This window comes from Sinocyclocheilus grahami, unplaced genomic scaffold (genome assembly GCF_001515645.1).
Source record: "Sinocyclocheilus grahami isolate Dianchi unplaced genomic scaffold, SAMN03320097.WGS_v1.1 scaffold127.1, whole genome shotgun sequence".
Taxonomy (NCBI): Eukaryota; Metazoa; Chordata; class Actinopteri; order Cypriniformes; family Cyprinidae; genus Sinocyclocheilus; species Sinocyclocheilus grahami.
In genome coordinates, this window is record NW_015505306.1 from 2,426,220 (window position 1) to 2,432,148 (window position 5,929).

Genomic DNA, 5,929 nt, shown 5'->3' on the forward strand with positions numbered 1-5,929 from the left:
CCTGTGTGGTTGGGGTCTTGCTGGTCCATCCTGCCGGTCCCGCCTTGGCCTTTCACCCTGCCGGTTCTGTGCTCATGCCTTAGTCTATCTCTGTTCCCTGGTCCTCTTCCGTTGTTTGGTCCTGGCCCGCCATCCCTCCCCCTGGTCCGCCTCTATTCCACCTCCCTCCTGAACTTTTGTGTTCTGATGGAGCGTCTGGTATCCGCTCCGTAGAGGGGGGGGGTGATGTCACGGTGTTTGGTTGTGGTGCCCTGGACTGGCCACTTGAGGGTGCTCTTCCTGTTTCTATGTTGTATGTGTTCAACTCCATTTCCCATAGTCCCCTGCTCGTTAATTCTGTTCTGATCAGTAGCACCTGTTTATCATTTACTCATTATCCCAGCTATATATACCATGCTCACTCTGTCTGTCATTGCGTCTTGATTATATTGTCTTCTGAGTTCTTGTGGTCTAGTTACTTCGTGTTCTCTGGTCCCTATGTTTTGGATTACCTTTTGCCACGTTTTTGTTCTGTTCTGTTTAGTTATATGTTAATAAAACTGCACTTGGATCTTACCTCGTCTCTCCTGGCATTCCGTGACACTGACTTTATGAATTTAATGCTTTTATGCTCTTATTTTAGACACTTTTAAAGCTTTAAATTATGGAAGGGTCAAGGGTGAATTAAGATTTTTAAATACCTTTTTAAGACACACAAAAACCCTGATAGTATGAATGTAAAATTTACGGTGGCCGAGAGAGCTCAACGCGCTGCAACTTAAGAAAACACATGCAAATTGAAAAAACACCAGCAAATTAAGAAAACATCTTAATCAGCTTGACAACACACTCGCTGCAAATCCTCACAACACATGCAAATGAAGAAACGCTGCAAATCCTCACAACACATGCAAATGAAGAAACGAGCTGCAAATCCTCACAACACATGCAAATGAAGAAACGTTGCATGTGTTGTGAGGATTTGCAGCTCGTTTCTTCATTTGCATGTGTTGTGAGGATTTGCAGCGCGTTTCTTCATTTGCATGTGTTGTGAGGATTTGCAGCTCGTTTCTTCATTTGCATGTGTTGTGAGGATTTGCAGCGCGTGTGTTGTCAAACTGATGAAGATGTTTTCTTAATTTGCTGGTGTTTTTTCAATTTGCATGTGTTTTCTTAAGTTGCAGCGCGTTGAGCTCTCTCGGCCACCGTAAAAATTAAATAAAATGTAACATTTCAAAAGGTACATTAATTCATTGTCTGAGGGAATGTGATCTTAGAAGTCCTGAACGGGCTATGGTCTCTGTAAATTTTGATCCATGTATTCTTTCAAACCTTATAAATATCAGAAAGGTTATTCAGATATGAATTAAAGTGTTTCTTGCTTGTTTGTTTTGAGGTTTACAAGCTAAATGGCTTAATGTTTGCCATTTAGTGGCTATAAGAAATATCATTATGCATTGCATTGTAATCAAAAGCATTTATTCTATAGGGTAAAAAGAAAAGCTAATTTATGATTTTATGTTTTTGTTACAGATTAATTTGAATGCACATCGTAAATAAATACGTAAAATAATAGAAAAAGTACTGGCAGCTCATTACACAGGATATTGTGCATTAATTATACAGACATTTCCGTTACTCTATAACAACGCAATGCAATGTACAATTCAAAATGCTGGTTAAAACCTGTAAAAATTAAATACAGAAAAATTCCTTCAAATTATAAAGTGCATTGTGCCCTATTTTTACAGAGTGTATATTATTTTAAAAGTCATGAAAATACTAATTAACTAAAAAAACAACAAAAAAATGTTATACAAAAATAATGCACAGGTGCATGGCACAGCTGTTAATGTTTTGACTAACAAAACAAGGTGGTTTAACGCTTGAAAGGTTCACTAGTTTTAGCAGTGTTTCAGTGAGCTGTAATAAGCTTTGGCTATATATTCTCTTGGGTATAAATGGTTTCGGGACCTGCCCCAGGGAATTTTTATTTTGACTCCTTTGTGTGGGCGGACACGTTTAATTCTTTTTGCATTATCATACAGTTGTTCATGAAATGATGTGCCTTCTCCTTCAGGTGCGATTTCACATTAAAATCTTTTTATGATTAGGATATTAATATATATTAAGTAGTTATAAATGTTGATATTTTCATACTTTAATAGTTTGAATGTTATAAGTAAATTTGACGAATGAGTAAATTATCAAATCAAATGTGATTAAAGTTTAAATTCCTATCACAACATCACATTTGGACATTATTAAAAAGACCAGATAGATTTAGTCTTTTGAAATTATATATTTAAGTCTACATTAATAAGTAAGTAAATAGATAAAAGTAATTTATTGTGTAATGAATGCTTTGACAAAAAGACAAAACTCCTTTGCTACTTTTGAATGATGGTCAAGTAGCTGCTCTCTCAGTAAAGGCCAATTCTCTTTCTAATTTAGTCTCTAATTGTTGCTGCTGTTGTGTTAATCCGGTTTAAATAAGTGGCATCCACTTATGGAGTGTCCAAACATTAATCATTTTGAGCAGCCACTGTATATAAAACTGCACCATGTGAAATCATATTGTTATTATTCATAAATGTATATTTAGAATGTAAATGGAATTATAGAAATAGTCAATAGCCACTCCAACAGACATCTTGATTTAAAAAAAAAAAATCTGTATGACGTCATTACCCTCCAATTGGCATACATATATGTGAATATATGTGATCAGTCCTTCTCCACTGGATGTCATATGAGGTCACGTCACTGAATCTGCTTTACCTTCTGTTTTTACTGGCCTTTGCAAGTGTGTGTCATAATGTGAAACCTTACACCATCTCAAATTGTAACAGTAAATATTCACTGTACCTGATGTTATGTTCTTATTTCTATTTTATTTTTCAATAGGAGTGCAATTTGGAGTCAATTTCTTCTGTATCAGTGGTAAAGCCTGGATAAACTCTGAGTCTTTCCTGGAGAGGATCAGGATTTACTTTCGGAAGCTACGACATGCAGTGGGTCAGACAGCAACCTGAGAAAGCACTAGTGTGGATGGGCCGTGCTTGGTATAATGGACAAGGACATGACTATGCCAAAATTTTTGAGGGCCGAATAGAAATGACTAGAGACAATTCAAAAAACATGGTGTAATTGAGACTGTGTGGACTCACAGAAGAGGACTCAACTGTGTATTTCTGTGCAAGACAAGCACAGTGACACAAACCTATGTGCAAACGATACAAAAATGGGTTTGTACAAACACTTGCAGCGTATAACTGCAGTTCTCATCTGTGACAGTAGGTTGCAGTAGAATCCAACAAGTAAAGCCGTCCACTACACAGTGACTCACACAATCACATGATATTTTCTTTTAAACACCTTAACATTTAATCAGACATTCTATCAACATCATTATACATTTCTATGGTTCTTCAAAAAATGCCATGAGATAAACATTTGTTTATATACTAGTTTATATTAGGCTTGGTCATTTAAGTGAATAAAAAAACTAAATATATAGGCCCTACCAGACATAAATATTTCATACTAATCAAACATTAAAAGATGTAATCAATGTAATCAGTTTTAATTAGCCCTTCAAACATCAGATTCTTTTTATCCTCTCTGTATGTATAAAAGACCATCTTTCATCATTTCCTCATTATGCATATTCAAAAGAATCTATGATAGACTGCAAGTATTTATATGCTGCTGAGCCGAGTGCCGTAGAGTCATATAAACACTCACAAGATGAAGAATATACCCTTATTTCTAATTTTGTTCAACCAAACTGTGAGTTATTAAAGTGTGTGTGTATAGATAGATAGATAGATAGACAGACAGACAGACAGATATAGATAGATGTGTTTGAGATTGTTTAATTTATTCTAAAAATAAATACATTTATTCTAGGGATGCACCGATATGAAAATTTTGGCCGATACCGATAACCGATTATTCTTTATTTTTGAAAGCCGATAACCGATATGTTGGCCGATAAATCTATATCCAAATTGTTATATACTTTTTGAGAGCCTGATTACAAAAAAGGTCTCATCATTAAAAGCCACATCCCAAACACTTCAACATAAGCAGCCTAGTTTGAACGGTGTACGTTTTAAAAATATTTTTACTCTCCCATTACCAAATTTAGTCATAAAAAAGTCTTACAAATAAATAAAATTATGCATAAATAATGCAAACAAGTCACTGGACATCATTACACGTGTAAAGAATCAAAATGAATGCGCCACAGATCAATAAAACGGAATAGCCTCTGCACGGACAATAATTAAATGATTTTAATTACTAAACCATATTGTTGATGAAAATAATAAGAGAACAATACAAGTGGTTGTTGTTATTAATAATATATCAATGATTTTGAAAAAGTAACAAATTAATACCACTGTTTTAAATAGCAGCCGTTGAGCTGCGCGTGCTGAAGCTGAAGAGCTGAATGAACACGGTAAACTGAAGCGTTTTGCTGGCAGCTTATTTAACTCAAGGAAATGCATCCTGAGATTAATATTAATACAACATAAACATAATATTACAACTTATATATGTACAAAATGACGCAGTTATTGCATGCTATAGTCAGAATGTGTGATCCTGTTGTGGATGCGCTCTTCCCATAACAACGCGCTGAAACACGGCAACTAAACCCAAAGAATTCACAACGTTTTATTATAATAATGTTCTCATTAGAATGTTATATACACGACATTCCCAATCATAGTTATTAATGTTGTGCACTGCTGTTTGAGCTGCGTGTGCTGAGCTAAAGATGATCACCGGTAAACTGAAGCGCTCTTTTAACTTAACCAAACGCATTCTATATGAGATAAATCAGATATACATCAAATAAACACAATATTACAATGTACAATTGCACAAAAGGCTGCAAACGAACAGCGCGCATCTGAAGTGTCTCTGAAGGAAATAATGCATTATTTATCGGCTTTAAGATATCGGCCAAATTTTCTTATCAGGCCGATACCGATAACAGAAAAAATGAGCCGATATGGGCCGATACCGATATGGTGGCCGATATATCGTGCATCCCTAATTTATTCCTTCTCTTTATAGGCCTGCAGTGTCAAAAAATGGAGTCCATTGAAAGCACAGTTAAAAAAAGGCCTGGAGAAACTGACTCTGTCCTGTATCTGCGATCTGCGTTCAACTTTGACTGCTGTAGCATGCACTAGATCAGACAACAAGCTGGAAAACCACTTGTGTGGATGGGTCATCTGGGCTACAGTTCTGGAAGTGGACATAAGGCAGGATTGTTTAAGGGGACGCTTGAAATCACCAGAGATGATTCGAAAAGCATGATGTATCTGAAACTGTCTGGACTGACAGAAGAGGACTCAGCTGTGTACTTCTGTGCAAGAGACACAGTGACACTAACATATGGCAATCATACAAAAACGGGTTTAGGCACTTATAGTTTAAAACTGCAGTTCTCATCTGTGTTAGTAGGTTGCAGTGGAACACAAGAAGTCGTCCACTACATAGTGTCTCACACAATCACAGAAACTACAGTGAATCATACAGTCATAGAATACTTTCCCAAAACTTAATAAGATAATCTATTAACAGTCAAGATATATTTCTATGTTTCCTTTTCACTTCACAAACACTCTAATTCATAGTTTATTAATTTTGCTCCTTTTAATGCATGAAAACTATGTATGTAATGAGGATTCAGTGACGTTGGGATCCATGTGCAGCTTTATTAACAACCAGACAGGGAAAGTTCAAACAACAGCATACAGGGGTAACGTAGGCAAGGCAGAATCATAACCCGAGTCCATGCAAAGGGTCGAGGCAGGCGGCAGACAGAGAAGAGAGTAAATCCAATAACAATGCAAGGTCAAAGAGGCAGGCAGCGAATGATCAGACGGGTCTAGACAATTCAGGTAGGCAACAGGTAATCAAACAAGGT

At 36.3% G+C, this 5,929-nt stretch overlaps 1 pseudogene; it reads left to right on the forward strand.

Moving 5' to 3' along the window:
* Window positions 1-2,041: 2,041 nt before the first annotated feature.
* Window positions 2,042-3,195, forward strand: LOC107590448 (Ig heavy chain V-III region KOL-like; annotated as a pseudogene).
* The last annotated feature ends 2,734 nt before the right edge of the window (window positions 3,196-5,929 follow it).